The sequence below is a fragment of the Neovison vison genome, chromosome 3 (assembly GCF_020171115.1).
Source record: "Neovison vison isolate M4711 chromosome 3, ASM_NN_V1, whole genome shotgun sequence".
Lineage (NCBI taxonomy): Eukaryota > Metazoa > Chordata > Mammalia > Carnivora > Mustelidae > Neogale > Neogale vison.
The window spans coordinates 146,588,261-146,607,864 of NC_058093.1; the positions used below are offsets into that span (position 1 = coordinate 146,588,261).

A 19,604-nucleotide genomic window follows, 5' to 3' on the forward strand; every position below is an offset into this window, starting at 1 on the left:
ATTAAGATGTGTAACTGCCTACCCCCTAGACCACTGACAATCCATCCTGGAGAACATTGTACACCTCCAGGCCTCCAGAAGGGCAGGGGGCACCCGGATAGCCCACTCAGATGGGGGTGGTAGTGATTCAACAGGATGTACCCCAACCTTGATGGTGAATGTTCAGTTGCCCTCATGACCTAATCTCTTACAGCATCCTGACTCTGAAACTGTGTCCTCCAGATGTGTCTAGATGTTTCCCAATGGAAGGACTTCTTAATCTAAGTGTTCTCCTGAACATTTGTCAGTGACTTTCTTTTGTCCATTTCCTTAGCACTGTTTATCTCGGAGAGTTTCTCAGTGTCGTTTCAGATTCTCTGGTTGACGTGGGAAAGCTGGAGCTTTCAGCATGCTCAGCTCTGTCTTCATACCATGACATCCTCAGCGTGATAATAAGAAGGGCTGACATTAGTAAGTACTATGTGCCAGGTGATATTCTGAGCCATTACATGTATTTACTCAAATCTTTATAACCAATCAATGAGTTAGAATTGTTTTGTAGATAAGGAAATGGGAACACAGCATATTCCATTCAACCCTCATGTTACCTATCACAGCTTTACTTTTTCACACCACCAACCCACACACACATTTTTTTAACAAGCTCTGGCCTGTTTTATTAGAGAAAAATTTTGCATGATTTACTTTTCAGCACTCTGTTCTGGCAGGCTCCTCAAGATATTGCAGTCATCTGAGGCAATGACAGTGGGTGTGCATCCTCTCCAGCATTTCCCACGTGCTATGCCCAGTTCAATGTCATCGCCGCTGTAGTGATGGACGCTAGTTTGGGCCAACATGGTGCAGTATTATGTCAGATTTCCTCAAGGTGGAGTGCCTGTTGACCAGGATGACCAATTTCCCTTTGTTGTGCCTGATCACTTTCAGAGTCTGCTTGTACCCCAGAGCATACTTCCCATAACTTTTCATACTTTCCATACTTTTCGCAACAAGCTGGAGCCTAGAGTTGATTGACTCTGGAGACTTTTTTATCCTCTTTGTGGCCCCCATCTTCCTGCCTTAGGTGTGGGAGAGCGCCAACCGAGAACAGCCACCAAGATGGCAGGAGATGAGGAGGGAAAGCTCATGCACATATATTAGCACTAAGTTGGAGCAGGAAAGTATCCTTAAAGATCAAGAACATTATACAGGCAGTAATAGTAATGGATACCGTTTACTGAGCTAATTTTACATTCTTAACAATTTTAAAAGCATCCCTGCAAAGTTGTATAATTGACTTAATTTTTTAATCCTATGAGTCAGATAGATCAAGTGGATGGTTTAAGATCCTCAGCAGATCTGTGGAGATTTGAACCCAAATCTGCCAAATTCAGAGGCCCCCCTGATCTTTCAGCCATTACTTGAAGGCTTCCTACTAACCCTTAGGCACAACCAGCCTACCGTAGTCAAATAAATAATCAGATAAAGTGACTATCATCATTGTGGAACTATTAACAGCCAAAGAATGAAGGAAGTGTTGGGGTCCAAGGGCAGGCCACCCCAAGATGGGCCACTGTAGCATGAAGATTATTTTGAGTTAAAAAGAAATCAAAACCCAGCAGATAGAGGAAAAGCTCTTTACCGTCCCTCATTTGCCATACAAGAATTTACAGGAAGAGATCTAGCACCATAAATAACTATAATATGATATAAACAGGGTACGGTAGATGGGAGGAACCTAACAGGATCTGTTTCATTAAAATCCTCTATGTCCCATTGTTTCCAGGTTGCACAGAAAATATTTGCTTACCAAACAGAAAATATTTGCTTACCAATTTCCTTCATGTGAATTGCATTCCTCCTTTCAAAAGAAGTCTCAGACCCTTAGTCCAGAATGATATATATATACTTTATTTTGCCCACCTTTGGGATTTCTGCGTCTGTGTGGATTCCCTATATGAACACTACTAAATTTGATTATCTCCTGTTAATCTGTCTCATGTCAATTTGATTCTCAATCTGGCTGGAAGGATCTTGAAAGTGATAGGACATTCTTGCTCCCCAGCAGGAGAATTGACCATAATTAGACATAAATTCTAGATTTTAAGAAAAAAAATAGTTTGTCCAGAGAAAAGGTAGGTATGACTCCTTTGCAACATTCTAAAAGTTAAAATGGCTGAAAGAAGAAAGACATTTCCCAGGAAAGAATTCTACCTGAACAATCACAAATGTCTTCATCCATTTGGACTACTGTCACAAAGTATCAGAACCTGGGTGGCTTATGAACAACAGAAATCTGTTTCTCACAGTTCTGACGGCTGGAAGTCAGAGGTCAAGGTACCAGCACAGTCAGGTCCTTGGGAAAACCCCCTTCTGAGTGACACACTGCAAGCTTCTCCTTGTGTCCTCCTGTGACACAGAGAGAGTGAGCCAGCCCCTTGGCCTCTTCTTATCAGGGTACTAATGCCCTTCATGAGGGCTCTGCCCTGAAATCACATCACCTCCCCCAGGCTCCATCTCCAAATACCACTGCTCTGGGGATTAGATTTCAGCATATGATTTTAGTGGGACACAAACATTCAGTCCATAACCATAAATGACATTGATCAAGAAGAAAAAGGGGAAGTGTCTAAAAAAAAAAAACAAAGCAAAAGCAAACAACAACAACAATAACAACAAACATGCAGAGAGCTCTCTAATAATCCCGGATTTTATAAAGAAATGCCTAAAATCTGGAAAGAAGTACTTATAACCAAGGAATATTAGTCTTTCCTAATGATCGAAGGAAAAACAGAGTCCCCATTTCCCTGAGGCTTAAAAATCAGTGTATGGGTTTTGCAAGGGGGTTTCGGGCTGTGATCAGAGCAGGAAGAGCGAAGAACGAAGGGCCTGTTGGGGGCAAATGATGTCATATTGAAAGCTCACAGAGAAAAGCAGGGCAATTCAACTCCTATATTGCTTTCTCTTTGAGGAAAGTGATCTTCAAACTGGGAAGGCTAGAACAAATATGGTTAGTAGAAAATTGAAACCTGGGAGAAGCAAGGAGATAGGAAAACATCTGGCCACTTAGATGCATTGAGGCAAATGACATCCCACCCCACAGAGGAAGATGTGGGGTGTAAGCAGCTGCATTTTGGAGAACAGGAACATGCTCCAGTTGAAAGAAAGAAAGAAAGGAAGAAAGAAAGAAAGAAAGAAAAGGAAAGGGAGGAAGAAGGAAGGAAGGAAGGAAGGAAGGAAATGGGTTGATTACAGAAAGGTTAAAGGAAAATTTTTTTCCAGACCTGGTAATATTTCTTTACAGATATATAGACTTTTATTACAGCAAGTATTTCTGTAACCATAAATATCTCCTTAAAACAAAGAGGTGTTCCAAGTATCTTTTTTAAGTAGTGATTTAAAATGAAGTTGAGATGCCTAGGTGGCCCATTCGGTTGAGCTTCTGACTCTTGATTGTGGCTTAGGTCATGGTCTCAGGGTTGTGGGATCCAGCCCCCGCACAGGGCTCTGTGCTCGGCGGGGAGTCTGCTTGTGATTCTCTCTCTCTCTCCCCTTCCCCATTTCCCCCCTCTAAAATATACAAACTTTAAAAAGTAAATGAAAATAAAAATAAAATGAAGTAAAGTTAGTAAAATTAATTTTATTTTTAAAATTATTTTCTTTTCTTTTATTATTATTATGTTCAATCGGCCAGCATATAGTACATCATTAGTTTTGATGCAGTTCAGTGATTCATTAATTGTGTATAACACCCAGTGCTCATCACATCACATGCTCTCCTTAATACCCATCACCTGGTTATCCCACCCTCCACAGCCCCTCTCTTCTGTGACCCTCAGTGTGGTTCCCAGAGTCCAGAGTCTGTCAAGGTTTGTCTCCCTTTCTGATTTCTTCCCATTGAGTTTTCCCTCCCTTCCCCTGTGGTCCTCCGTGCTATTCTTTATATCCCACATATGAGTGAAATCATATGATAATTGTCTTTTTCTGCTTGACTTACTTCACTTAGCATAATACTCTCCAGTTCCATCCATGTCGATGCAAATGGTAGGTATTCATCCTTTCTGACGGCTGAGTCATATTCCATTGTATATATGGACCACCTCTTTATCCAATCATCTGTTGAAGGACATCTCAGCTCCTTCCACAGTCTGGCTATTGTGGCCATTGCTGCTACAAACACTGAGGTACATGTGCCCCTTCTTTTCACTACATCTGTATCTTTGGGGTGAATACCTAGTAGTGCAATTGCTGGGTCATAAGGTAGCTCTATTTTCAACATCTTGAGGAACCTCAATAATATTAATTTTAAATGAACACGTTTCAGCATATAAACAAACAATTCTTCTGAAGTTTTTTACTACTAAGACCTAATTACATTATTTTCCAAGTTAGAATGACTAATAATTAATGTGAAACCATAATTAACACAGATGATACTATACTTTTCCAAAGTAAAATATATCTGACCTGAATTTTTATGACTCACATTTGATATCACAAAATAAACTTTATTGAGCAAAGCCATTGTTTAAAATCACAGAAAAACAAACATGATGAAAAGGTAGACATTGTGTACAAATAATGTTAAAATATTGTCACAGGTATGGAAATGTGACATCATCATTGGAATAAAATAAAATGTCATAAAGCAAAGAGTTGTCAAAATACAGAAGAATAGATATTCTGAAACAAATGAAAAATCAAGCAGTAGTGGTAACAATTTCTAACCCATAATATATTTATATATCATGGGGGAAATCAAAAGAACTAGCTCCAGAAGCAGTGGTGACAAAAGACAGAGGGGGCGCTTTCAAAAAGGCAAGGGACATAGGTAATTAACTTACCACCTCCTTCAAATAAAAGTGAGACTCTCTTGGGAGAATCTAAGTCCCTTAATAGACACATTTTAGAGCAGTTAATGAAATGCTGCGTATTTCAGTAGCAAACTATTTCAACAGTGAAATGACATAGGAATCAGAAGCATATTCTGCTGTGACACTTGGTAGTTGACATTTTTCCAAACAGCCACCACAAGTCTGAGGCTCTCATGAGACTGTTGTCTTCTAGCTACATGACTATCCACACTCATTTCACCAAAGAATGCAAACTCTGGTGGTTGCTCCTCATTCTGGGTGGAGAACACCAGTTGGTTTTAGGTAGCTTAAACCTGGAGGGGCATTAACTGCCCTCTTAGATAGATCACCCCCCGCCCCAGAGCTGGCCCATCAAGTTTCATCTGGAAAACAACCAGTTCACGAACCCCTTTGGAGATTTTTCTATTTTGGACCATGGTACCACATAAGTAATCTCAAACTCTTGTTCATCAATGACAGCCAAATTTGAAAAGAGAAATTGTTCCTAGCCTTCTTTATTTTTGGTCAAACCTTTCTGAACTTCAGTTCCATGAGCAAAACATCCAAAGATGAAACACTTGATTCACTCTGTCTCCAAATTTTCCACTCCATAATCCAACCAAATCAGAGTCAGTTGTCCAAAGATGAATGATTTTCATAATATTTTCTGGAAACTCATTTATTTTTAAAGGTTTAAAGCAGTTAGTATGAAACTCATAGAGCTTTTCCATCATATTGTCTGGGGCCTCCCATAGGAAAGGCAAACACATCTGAGGGTGAATGGCTGTGTGGTCAGACCCCTCAGGAGCACGGTGGCAGCTTCAAACACTGAGAAAGGCAGCCAGTTGGTCTTTCAAGGGTCTCTCCTCTTATGGCTTCCTTACCAGAAACCAGGGCCTGGCTAATTTTTAAAAGAGTAAATATCTTTTAATATTTAAAAGATAATGATTGAATGTAATTCCTTATGCCACCATGGTTTTTATCAAACACACTTTACCAAACTAACCTTGTTTCTGGGCTGAGAAGTCATGAGGGAAGCCAATGTTTTCCTGGGTTGAGATTTTAAGAAGTCATTGTCAAACTATCTCTATGGACAGTGTGGATAAATGTAGACTGAATGACAGTTACATGAAGAAGAGTTTTCTTAGCTAGTTGAATAACCGAGTCTAAATGCTATTGATAAACTCAGTTCTGCTCATCTGAAAAGTAGTGTGTGATGACAGATGGGGTCCCCTTCTTGCAAAAAAAATACATGTATTTGACACATTCTTGGTGACTTATATGGATATATAGAAATCATATACATGTTATTTTGATGCAACTGCTTTGAAGGTATTTTGAGAGCCGTATAAAGCAATTTAATTTTAAGAAATTTTTCTAAGTGCCAATTAATATAATTATATCCACACTGACTTCCTGATCTTCCTCCTGATTCTGAGTGAATTTTAGAGGTGCGGTAAGGTCAAACCCAGGAATGGGATGACACTTTGAGATGTTCATCATTCACATTTCTAGGAAATGGAAAAGATATTTTTATATTTTGGTGGACCCATTTTGATATGACCAAATCAAAGTCATCCCATAAACATGTTTTTGCCAGACCTGATTCCCATACATTCATCTGCATCACAGATTTTGAAACTCCGTTGCAATAAGCAGAGCTCCCTTCTGCACACCAAGAGGAGTTTAATCTCCAGGTTGGCAGTAATTCACTGAGCTTCTAATATTGCAAAGACAGAAAGATAGAGGAATAGCTGGTGTGCCGGCTTTCGAGTCAATATTTGATAGATCTCCACCGAGCCTGACCGTTTCTCCTTGCCTATGTGGAATAGAGATAAAGACTGCATATCGTTCCAGGTTCTTGGGTTGTAAGCAATTGAAATAGACCCCCAGGTAACCTGGGCAAGAAAGGACTTTATGGGAGGCATACTGGGAAGTGCTTGCAATAATGGTAAACAGAGAGGTGAACAACAGGGTCTTGGAAAGAACCAGGGATGTCCATAGCGAACCCAAACACCTGCTTCTGTGAGAAGTGCCCTCTCCCGGGTCAGTTCCACCGACCATGTGCCCCTCAGCATCTCCGCCCAAGTTGTAAAGTCTCATGTGCGGTCGCCTCCCCTCCCCTCCCCTCCCTGCTTCATGTCGGGTCATGTGACTGACAGCTCAGCCACAGGCATGCAGCAGGGCCATTTCAAAAAAAAAAAAAAAAACAAAAAAAAACCGAAGGGCACAATCACCAGAGGAAAGAGGTAGTATGCTGAGAAAGAAAGGAACAGATCCACTGGGGGCCTGAACTTCAGCCAAACACTCATTTTTTAAAAATACAGGTTTGGCCTCATCTGCTTCTTGTAAGGAGGGGCTTAGCTGACCACAAGCCCCACAGGGGGGCCAACTCAGGGTTGGTGGCCCCAGCATCAGGGACATAGCGGCCCTCTGAGCAGTCCGCTGTCCTGGCCCTGGCACCATGCCCGCTCTGCTGTGGGTGGCCCTCCCGCGGTTCTGGGCGCTGCTGGGATGTTCCCCTCATTCACGCCCCCCCCCAGCTGGCAGGGGGGCAGCCGATTCCTGTAGCTACTAATGCCTCCTGCATCTCCCATTTGCCTGTTCCCTCAGTCCTTCCAGAGCTGTGAACAGCTCCTGAACGAGTTTGTGTGTCCTGGAAGCCTTGTGAGTGTTTCCTGGATCCTGACGGACGCACGTGCTGAGGCCCACGGGGGGACGGTGAGGCAGTTTCCCATCTGGAGAGCTCTCCCCTATCTGGAGAGCTCTCGTCAAAAAGGGGATTATGTTTATCCCGTGTAGTTCCAGAGGGCAGAGCCACAGTGGATGAGCGGGAGTTTCTGGGAAGCCGCTTCTAGTTCAAAGCAAGGAGCGGTCCTCTAAGCCCTTGAACTGCTCACAGTGAAATGCACTGGGCAGTTTGTTGGGTGTCGGGGGGGTGGCGTTGGGGGGTTGTTAGTCAAGGGGAGGATTAGTTTCCATCTCTCCAAGACACTGGAGATGTGCCCAGCAGAGTGGCATGCAGGGCCAGATCAACTCTCCAGGCCCCCACATGGCCCTGCAGAATCTATAGGCTTGAATTAAGGATTTGATCATTTTCTCTTGGAGCTCGAGGACAAAGCTAGCATGCTTCGTGGCCTGCAAAACATAGTAACAATTATCCCCTAGGATTTATCGTGTCATTTACAGCAAGGACTCTTCCTCCAGCCCTGAAGAAATTTTATACCCAGCCAAAAGCTGATACCCTTCAGTAAGAAGGTCCTTCTCCTTTGCTCACCTCTCTGGATCTGCTCTGTGTACCGGGGTTTACACCCGGAGGCCCTTTGGAGGGGGCAAGGCTGACCACAGCCTGTATCTAATGGAATCAGAGGATTCCGGTGTTCTGAAGAGAGTTGCTCATGTTCCTGCATCTTGTTTGATGAATCCAATCTCAGGATCCTTCCATGGTGGACTGGGGCTTCCCACCTCGGCCCTGGATTCACAAAGGATGGGCCGCCAGTGGTGAGGGAAACAGACAAGACTTCAGAATCCTGAGATCATCTTCCTGCCACCTTGCAAATCCACCCACCCTTCCAATTCTTACTTTGAGCACATCTGGACAGCACCTCCCTTCTGAAGTTTGGGGCACGTCCCATGAGTCTGAAATGGCCATTCTCTGTACACGAGTATTCCCTTCCAGGAGCAAAACCGCCTCCAATCACACGATCTGTTTGGGGAGAGGACAGAAGAAAGCCATTCTCTCTTGAGCACTGTTAAATCAAATACAGAAACAAACAAAAATAATTTTTTTAAGATTTTATTTATTTACTGGACAGAGAGAGACAGCAAGAGAGGGAACACAAGCAGCGCAAGTGGGAGAGGGAGAAGCAGGCTCGCTACAGAGCAGAGAGCCTGATGCGGGCTCGATTCCAGGACCCTGGGATCATGAACTGAGCTGAAGGCAGACGCTTAATGACTGAACCACACAGGCACCCCCAGAAACAAAAAATATTAAATCCTAGTATGTTCAGAAAACTTCCAGCATGCTAACAGAACATTCCCCTCCATTTTCCAATGGGAATATTAGAGGAAAGAAGAAATGCAGTGATTGACCCCTGATCACACAGCCCACATATAACAGGACCAGAAATTAAACTAGAGTTCATTTTGACCTTGTCCAGGGACACTCCCCTGACTCCCTGCCATATTATTGCTTCAACAATCCTATTTTACAAGAGAAGAAATCCGGAATTAAGTGTCTCAGTGGCTCCGCTCAGTTTTCTAGGAAGCCGGGATTCAAACCAACAATGGGACAGCGGCCTGGAAGTTGCATCTTTTGCCAACACAACTCTTTGTGGGGGATTTTATTTTCCATTCTGCTTCCCCTTAATTCTTCCCAATATTCTTCCCATTTGTCTCATGTCACAGGGTGATTGCCCAGAAGACAAAGGGAAAATGCCTGAGAAGCGGTGGGCAGAGCCCTGCTCACTTATTAGCAAAGGCGCTGGCCACCTGCCATGGTTTAGGGACACTGGGGCATGAGACACCTTACAACACAGACAGGCCTGCAAGACGGAAAGTCCGACAAGAGGAAAGAATAATTTCGAGCTAAACACCACCCTCTTCTTAAAGCCTGCTCTCCAAATGAGGGCTCTAAGGCCACGTTCGAAGGGAAAATGGTTGGTTAGTCCCTGGACTGAAGGAGTGAGGCTGGGTAGAGGACAGCGCTCCTAGGGAAGCAAAGGGCAGGAATAGAGACTATTGTGATGTAGTGGGAGGTGGGGAGGGCACAGGGCACAGCAGGGTCTCCCACGGAAGGGCCCACCCACGGGATCCACTCTTTCATCTTCCGGCTCAGGAGATTTGAATCACAACGCTCACCCAACTCTGCTCTCTGTTTCTTTTCGCTATGACCCCTCTCTGCCCACCCCCCATCTTGTTCCCTTCCTTGTCCCTTTATGTCCCTCAGCCCTCTCCCTGCCCTCCCTCTTCCAGTCTGAGGCAGCCACCTGGGGACCTTGCTAGCCAATAATTAGCCTGAGCAGCTGCTCAACCAAACGAGCTCCAGAGATCCGCAGCTGGGAGAATGGAGTCCTGCCTGGAGGAGGGGGAAGCCGGGGGAAGGCCCATGGAGCCTTCTCAGGTGGCCAGATGACGCCTAATTAGGCCCCCTGCTCTGGAAGCCTCAGCAGATGGGCAAATGCCTGGAAGCCTTAGGGAGCCAGCAAGACTCAGTGGGAACTCCCAGTGTGTGGTTTCCTTTCCAGCTGCCTCTGGGGCGATGGGGGAGGGCGGTTAAAATAGTAATTGGCGCCTCTGGTCAAGGGGTCTCACTTTTCCCTGCCAGGAGGGGAGATGTTCTGCTTTCCAGTGGTGCAACCCCCCCACCTAGCCCCCCCCATCCCCGCCAGCCTGGAGTCTGAGTTGTTGACGTTGTTGGTTGAAAATGGTTTTTTAGATGCACGCCAGAGGAGTTGGCACGGGGAACATTTTTCTAAATCTAAACAATGCACACCATGAATTCACGAAAGGCAGAATTAAACGAAAAGGGAAACATGAAGAAAATGCGTGGGTTTCATTCTTTCCGTCTCCCCAGCCTGCAAAAGTGAGCTGCGAACGCCGTGGCAGGGGGAGAATGGAGCGGTAAATGATTTAATTTTGACAGAATTGCTGTTTCTGGGCAGAGGAGACTTCGGGGCCAGACAGAAACAGGAGGGGGACGGCTGTGCGAGGTGGGGGTTGCGTAAAGCCAAACGAGGCCACCACAGGCCAGGGACAACTAACTACCCTGCCTTTCTCCTAAGTCACTGGGCTCTGGCCCCATGCCCTGCCCCTTGATATGGCCACGACCACCGGAAAAGCCATAAGGGGAGCAGAAAATGTGGTACCTCCTCCCCCAAAGCTCTGTTTCTCAAAGAGGAGTTTGCCTCCCCATACCCCAGCTGGGCATCAGTGGAAATACTGGTGATGAACCTTGCAAACAATTATGGGGGGAAAATGCAAGAAGCAGAGCTAAGTAGGAGCTAAATCACCTTTTTGCTCTTCCCTCTTCTGGACTTCCCTAACTGCTTACGTGACTAAGAACATCTGTGCCTTTTGATGCAGTGCATCCTTGTAGTGCATCCTTGACTCAAACAGCCTATTACAGACAAGTGGAGAACAGGAAAGCCAAGAAACCTTTTCTACCTGCCACCACAGCCCTTGGGTCCCTGCTTGTCATACTCTACAAGTAACCATAAGAATTTGGAGCAGACACCCACCTGTCTCAGCTGGTGGGCTTCCTTTTTTTAAGCTATGAGAGAAAGTGAACTCACATCAGACTTGGTTTTATCTTATAATCACTCTCCAGCCAGGCAGGGATTGTTTTCTGTTATATGCAGGGAAAACTTTCAAAATAAAACAATTAGCTAAAAAAAAATAAGTATAAGAATCAATGATGTTGATATTTCTTATTTACTCTTGTCATTAATGTCCCTTATTTGTGGGACCAAATTGTGGATGGGATGAGCTGTGTGTATGATAACGTTTTTGGCCAGCAGAGGACCAGGCTGGCAGCAGTATGTCTTTGAGCAATCTCAGTTCTCTGTAGTTTCTGGAGTATAACATATTTTCTGCCAGTTCCGGCTGATACGGTGGACATTAATTGTTAATTCTCCTACAACAGCCATCTGCTGAGAGACAGACTCCCCAGAAATCTGGGGAAACGGCGCCATCTAGCAGTCCTTGCTGTAACTGCCTCAAAGCTGGGTTTATCCGTCCCTGAGGAGGTCTGGTAAAAAAGGCCACCGTTCTTTTAAGGTTGACCAAGTTGGAAAGATGCTCTCCACAAATCCACCTAGGCTATCAATGCGCACAATCGGTTTTCAACAGCGTGGAGTCCATTTGGCTTTGGAAAAGTAGCTCAGCTTAATATTCTGGGTGGATAAGCCAGGTTTCAATAAAACTATGTTAGAATAGAGCATTTCAGAACATACCATGGGGAAAAGGCAGTTTCTTCAATAAAGGGTGCTGCGGAGACTGGACAGCTACATGCAAAATCATGAAGCTGGACCACTTTCTTACACCATACACAACACGAAAATAAAGTCAAAGTAGACTAAAAATCTAACTGTGAGACACAAAAGTATAGAGCATTTCATCCACAAGACACTTTGGAGCTAAGCATTTAAAAGATGAGGAAACGGAGAGGCCCGGGAAGAAAAAGACATCTTCGAGGTTACTCAGCTAGATTGTGGTTGAATCAGGCTCACAAAGCAGAACCAATATTCCTATTCATAGAACAGAGCAACCCTTTTCAAAGGCTAGCTAGAGATGAGGATAAGAAGGAGACACAGAAGTGAGAGCCTTCTCAGGAGGCGAAGGTGTGTGTCTCTTTCTGAATCTACATAATACCAGTGGTATGGCAAGGCACGCATTAAACATAAAGACAGATGTGGGCCTGTGTCCAAGACACAGGCAGACATGGTAGACGTATCTTTAATCAGCCCTCCAAAATGTCATTGAAATGGCTGGAACCAAGAACTGGGCTCTTCCCAACCCAACCTCTCTGTAGTCTGGCCAATCCTATGTCCCCCTTGAGGGAGAACTACTACAGATTCTAATTTGGGGGATAGGTGTTTTCAGGTTTTTCTCCTCAAAAGGCCTTTTGGAGCTTTGACTTTGAATGTGTTGGATTTTATTTTTTTCTGTCCCTTGGTGAGGTTGGTGTTGTGGAGGCTCAGCCAGTCAGAGCTGGTAGGGGCCTGAGGAATGAGCTCGTCCAGCAGGCACATTTGAATCACCAGAGGAGATGTTAACAACAGTGGTGGGTCCCCACCCCAAACCAGTTACAATAAAATCTCTAGTGGAGAGCCTGGGTATTAGTGATGTTTCAGTTCCCTGGGTGATTCCAATATGCAGCCAAGGTTGAGAAGCACTGGCTTCTAGCCCAAACTTTCTTCTTAAAGAGGAGAAGACCAAGACTCAGAAAGACAAAGTAACTTGCCTAGCAATGCACAGGAAAGTCACAGCAGAACCAGGACCTGTGTTCTCTAGCCCGTCCTTTGCGGTCTGCTACAGTGCACTCCGTCATGCTCGGCTGTGCAGCACACTAGGCCTCGTGAGCCTCCCGCTAGAAAGCCAGAGTGGTCACCCCCTACAGACACTGCCCCAGGAGGCAGCCATCTGTGAGTGGCCGTCTACGCATTGGAAGTGTTCTGAGCACTGGGCAAACTCAGCTTTCAGGAATCTGAAAGAAGAGATGCTTTCAACATCTCACCAATGCTAACGGATATGGGGGTGCTGCCACTTGGGGAGGTATATTTTCCAATGATGGCTTCTGGAACTGCAGAAATAATAGCAGAATGAATTAGGGATCCACTTTGAGGTGGACCAGAACCCAACTCCACCGATCATCTGATTGGTGGACGATCATGGCAATTTGGGTCTCCAGTGTTCACTAGTTTCCCGAAGTCTGGCTCCATCTCTTTCCCCATGCACGATCACCCCGCTGGGCAGCCACAGGGTCTTCAGGAGGGAGACTGGCATGGTACACTGTTGGCTGTGCAGCAGGATTTCCTCAGTGGGACTTTGCCTCCCTATCATTTGAGGGCCTCTGGGCCTCAGAACTACCTCAAGTCTGGGAATTGGCTTAGGATCCATGACCTTCAAGTGACCTTCGCTACATTCAGAGCTTTTCTATTCGTGCCAATCAAGTAGCAGTCCATCCATCCATTTCGGTTTTCAAGGAATATCAGGATCTACTGGCCAACGCAATGTTCTGAAGGTCATACTATTCTGATTACTACTTTGGCTCTGCTAACCCTTTCAGTAACCACACCCACTTGTCTTTGGCAATTAAAACTCTTGCTCCCAGATCCCATCATCCCTACCTAAGTCAGGGAGCCCAGTCTGATGAGAGCAGTCCCCGCTGCCCCTCCTGACCCACAGAGAAGAGCCACCATGGAGCTTTTCTAAGGATGTTGGGCCTCCCCTCTCATAAACAGCTTGCCCAAGCTTGGGGAAGGGAGTACCCCTGGGACCCTCTAGGAAGAACGCAGTCAGGAGATGGGTGAGCCAGTGTCATTTGATAAATCCACTCTAGCATTCCCGTCTCCTGAAGCCTTCAGATCCCTTCTTCCTCTGTCTCACTGAGGACATCCAAAATAGGTCAGCCTGCCCCCTCCCACCTGTTCGAAAGGTCTGGCCAGGATTCATTAGCTTTTGGTCTTCATGACAAATCAAAACGCCAGTGATTCCAACATCAACATTTTGCTTCCAAACATCTCCCAGGCTGCTTCTCAAACCTTAAAATAGTTTTTAAAAAAATACTATTAAACAAAGTGCCCCTGGTTTTACAGAAATAGCAGATCGTGAACCATGAAATGAACAACTGCATCCATACCAAAAGTTTAAGAGAGAAAAATGATTCAGGTGAAAAAATAATGAATACTGTTTTTCTGAAAATAAATAAATTGAAAAAAAAATGATTCAGGAGATCTTAACTTAATATTCTCTAGATGAGGTTTCCTATAACCAGGGATTTTCCAGCAGGACACTGGCACAAGTGTACCAGGCTGAGATTCCCTGTCCCACTTCCTAGGATCACCCTCTTTCTTCAGTCAGGGATGCAAAAGTGGGGGATGAAGAATCTTGACCTTGTGGAGCCAAAACTGTTCCAGGGCTCATAACTCTAGTGCTCCTGGTTTGGGGCCTTAGCATTCCTGAGGTAGAACACAGAGTCTGTTAGCAGCATGCAGAGAAATTTGCATCAGGCTCCTCACTGTACCTAGGGGTCACTTTGTCTGCAAGCCCCCCCTTTTTTGGGGGGGGGGATTTGGATGTTGTAACCAAAATAACATAGGCTGTCAAAGAATTCAGTTCAGGAATCCTTTTACACTGTGGGCACATCACGTCACTTCTCTGTGAAACCCTGGATGGGCTTCAGCTTTCACTCAGAATAAAGCACAAGGGTCCTCCCGGTGGGCTCAGGCCCTATGAGATAGGAGCCCTCTTTGCTCTCTGCCTACCTCCTATTCCACCCGGTTGCTCACTGTGGTCCAGACACAGCAATTTCCTTGCTGTCCTCCCACTGGGCATTCCCTCTGTTTGGCGTGTCTGTCCATCAGCTATAGCCCTCTGACCTCCTTCAATCTCTGCTGAAATGTCACCTGAGAACTACCCCAACAACCCCATCTTCCACTGCACCTCCATCTCCCCGTTCTGCCTATTTTCCATGGTACGTGTTGCTTTCTGACATAGTCTATATTTCATTCATTTTGATATTGCCTTTCTCCCCCACTAGAAGGAAAGCTCCATGAAGGCAAACATGCTGGGCTTTTTTGCCACTGTTAAATCCCCTAGAAAAGCTTGGCATGTGATTGGTGATCAGTAACTATTTGGGGAGCGGATGTATGAGACTGTGATGTGCTTGGCTCTGTGGTTAAGCCAATCACAGCTTAATAAATAGGGTCCATGAAAGAGCTAGAAATGTGGCCAGTTTGCCTGATTTTTCTCTCCACCAAAATGAAACAATCTCTCGGTGATCAATTCAATTAGTTAGTAATTGCCCAAGCCTGATAAGACATGCACATACAATAATTAATATTTCTACAGCATTTTTTAAAATTCTTTAATTAAAAATGCACATGGATGGTTAAAGCAAAACATTTCCACTCTACCTAAGCTTGCCATGTGTCTGTAGTTTAAAAAAAAGTGAATCTTGTCCTGCTAATAATGGTCTTCATTATTTTGTTTGGAGAAGGAGGTTTCAAGTAGACGGGAAATCATAACTGTGATGCCTTTTACACTAGATTAATAATGACTTTACAAAAGAGCAGCCTGTGTTTAATTCTACAGATATACAGGATGTGAGAGGAAATCTTCAAACAGCTGAAAATAAGTAACATCAGTTCACAACAAGAGGAGGCCACACTTGTCAGGCCTCATCTGGGTATTATCCCTTTTGGCCAAATGAAAGCTTCAGGCAGTGAATTGTTTGGTTATTACAGTTTATTCTTTTTTTTTTTTTTAACAGAAAGAAAGGTGGGGGAGGGGCAGAAGAAGAAGGAGAAAGAGAATCTCAAGCGGACTCCATACCCACTGCAGAGCCTGATGTGGGGCTTGATCTCACAACCCTGAGATCATGACCTGAGCTGAAATCGAGTCAGATTTCAGTGGACTGAGCCACTCAGGCATCCCTATTATGGTTTATTCTGAATTCAGACAGCCATCTTATATCTTGGAAATTGAGCACCAGCAAGATACATCCAGCAGTTGGGGGAACTCCTAGTAAAATATTCATTCTTTTATTTGTCAAATATTAACTTAGAACCTCACAGGCATGTTGAATATTCCAAGTAGAACACCTGGAGATAATATTTCAGCATATTGAGAGAGAGGGGGTCCTCAGGAAGGCCTCCCAGATAATGTGTCCTTTGGACAAGCACTGAAGGGAGTAAAGATGAGGCCATGCAGATTTTGGAGGGAGAGAGAACATTCCAAGGAAAGAACAGGCAAAGTCTCTTAGGCAGAAATGAGTTCGACATGTAAGGACACAGATGACTCTCTTTTCGGCCTTTCTCCTTTCTTGCCTTGGGTAGAATCCCAACCCCTCATCCTGGCCCAGAGACCAGCCTCCCCTTCTCTGGTAGATCCAGGGCCCTCCCAGCCCTTAGCTTGAATTAGACATCTCAGAGTAACTCTGCTCCAAAACTCCTGTTGCCAGGGCTCTAAAACTAGTTCTCCCAGGTAAACAAAACCCCTTTGTCCACCCACAGACAGGAAGCTGCAGATTCTTGGCCTTTCCACACAGGTTTTCTGTTGCTGACAAACTTCATAATCAAGTAGAGGGATTGGCAAAACTCCACCTGTTCCTGGGCAATCCCTCCTCCCACTCCAACCCCACATTCTCACCAAGGAGCTCAAAACATGCAAGGTAAGGCAACGCTGAGCTGCGTGGAGGGCATGCAGATAGTGCGCTCGATCTGCCCCGTTTCTCCAGGCCTGACACCTGTCATCATCACGAGTGGGCTGGATTCCCCACCTCCACCCAGACCCTCCAGGGAGGGAGGGGAGTCAGCACTGAGAAGGAGAAGGAGGAGGAAACCACCATGTAGCCTGAGCCAGGATGAGATTATAGTTAGGGACAAACAGTCCAGATCAGATCCTGTTCCTGGAGGGAAATCACAATGGGGAGGGGAAGAAAGAAACCTGGCCATGAGTTCAAATCTCCTCTAGCCTGAGAATATGGGTACTGCCAACCAGCCTGCAGTCCCTGCTGAAATGGGCCCAGGGGCATGGATGCATTAACGTTTTCCCTCTTGTTTTCCATCTGTCTTAGCCTCATTTCTAGCAGTTCGAAGTCCCAAGCTTAGAGGCAAGATGGGCCATTCATTTGAACAGAAATATAGAAAGAGTGGATTTCAAGGATGCTAAAAAGATAAAGTGATCCAAGGTATCACTGAGTTTGCCCAGGGACGGCTTGCTCCCATATTTTTCTACTGTGATGTCATTGTTCTAGATGCCTTCTGCACATCATCTCATGTAACTGCTGTCTCAAAAACGTGAGATGCGTCTACTGTGCCCATGTTGCAGATGTCCCTTTCCTGAGGCTCAGAAAGGCAGAGACCCCTGCTCAGGCTCACCCAGCTGGAAAAGAACCAGGGCTGACCAGAAATGTACATAGTTCCAGAGTCCAAGGACACTGTTCCTCTGACAACTCTGTGCAAAGACACTTGGAAGAAGAATGATTATATGATGAATACTTGGAGATACATTACATTTTCTAACACACCTTCTTAGAATGAAAAAAACAGAGCATCAGAATTCCATTAAGTTCCTAGTAGAAGGAGAAGAAACAGGGGGGTAAGGCATAGAAAAGAAAAAAAAAAAAAAAAACCAGAAGAGAACATCGCTGACTCCATGTTTGTTTGCCCATGCAGCCTGAGCTGGCTCTTCTTCTCATGGGGCAAAGGGAGAGACTCCTGCATTAGTCATCACCTTCCTGTAGTCCAGTTTCCTATCCTGCCTGGCAACAGGCTCCTCTGATACATAAACAAAGTAGCAAACTACCCAAGCAGGGTGGAAGGAAAGGAGCCAAGAGGCCTTCCTTTGAAAATCTCCCCACTCCCTGGCCTATTTTCCCTCATTTCACAAATTCGTATTTCACAAATACAAACATAGAGTGGACAAAACTGGCCAAAAAGGCATCACCAATCAGGCAGAATCAGGATGAGAATGAGATGAGCAGCTTACCCAAGTTTGCGATTTCCTTCGTTCATCCACTCAGAGCCATTACAACATCAAAGTCCTTGCCCTTATGGAATTGATGTTACAGTGAAGAAGGTAGACCAGATGTTCACAGATAGATGCCTGGATAAAAACGAGGTGGCGCGCGCGCGCGCACACACACAGACACACACACACACACAGGAATATTACTCAGGCATCAAAAAGAATGAAATCTTGCCAGTTGCAATGACATGGATGGAACTAGAGGGAATTATGCTAACCAAAATAAAGTTAGTCAGAGAAAGACAAATACCATATGATTTCACTCATCTGTAGAATTTAAGAAACAAGAAGATGAACACAGGGGAAGGGAAGGAAAGATAAGATAAAAACAGAGAGGGAGGCAAACCAAAACTTCACTCTAGGAAATAAACTGAGGGTTGCTAGAGGGGAGTGGATATGGGGAACGGAGTAACTAGGCAACGGGCATGAAGGAGGGCACGTGATGTAACGAGCACTGGGTGTCATATGCAACTGATGAATCACTAAATTCTACCCCTGAAACTAATAATACACTATATGTTAACTAAATTGAATTTAAACCAAAAAAATTACAAAGAAGATCATAGATGAATAAATACTCAATACAGTGTAAAGAGACAGAGAATACAAAGGAGTTGGGAACAGGCCTCCCTGGGATTCAGAAACCTGAATGAAGTGAGAGGTCCATACGAGGGTACTAAAGGGAAAAGGGACATAGTTGGTGTGTGCAACAAAGAGCAATGGGGACCAGAATATCTGGATGCGAGTGGATGAGGGATGGCAGGACACAGCACCTCACTCTTGCTACTGCGTCGAGAAGAACCTGCAACCTAGAGAGCAGGGCTGGTGGGAGGTACAGATGGCATGAGCGAGGGGGACAGGAATGAGAAGTGTGGGGAGGTGTGGGGGCCAGGAAGTGCTGCCAGGATGGAAGGAAAGGGATCTGCTGATGCATTGCATAGGGAGCGTCTAAGAAAGATGTGATTCAAGGATGAATGTCAGTTTTCATCCTGAGTTTTCATCTCAAATCACGATACTACTGACCAAATCTCATATATGTCAGAATCTGTGTCAAATTTAACCTTGTATCTCTAGCCCCCAGAACAGTGGATCCCATATGAAAGGGGCTTAATAAATTTAAATGACCCGTTGAATGTGGTGATTAACACACACACAGATGCACAAAAGCCAACATTCAACTACCCTACTTCTCTTTGGCTTTGGCTGTAGTTTTTCAATTATTTTAGCTTTTTTCAGATAAAATCTTGATTGGAATACCAATCTCTATAACAGATAAATTGCACAGTTTTCTTATTGGACATTTACAATTTAAGTTCAGTTATGACATTTACTTGTGAAAAAATTCAATTGAGGAGGCCAAATCGTTCTGTTAAATACAGACATTTGAAATCAGAGATTACAGATGACAACTGCAAGTCTTTATATGCTCTAACTTCTGATTTATTTTTGTTTCGTTTGGTTGGATCTTATGAAGAAGTGCTTACAACCGACAAAAGTTTCAATGTGTTGTGTGCCAGTTAGTAA

At 44.6% G+C, this 19,604-nt stretch overlaps 2 pseudogenes; both read right to left on the minus strand.

Moving 5' to 3' along the window:
• Positions 1-680: 680 nt before the first annotated feature.
• On the minus strand, positions 681-1,047 carry LOC122901920 (annotated as a pseudogene).
• Positions 1,048-4,254: 3,207 nt separating this feature from the next.
• Positions 4,255-19,604, minus strand: part of LOC122902873 — a 159,911-nt pseudogene continuing 144,561 nt past the window's right edge.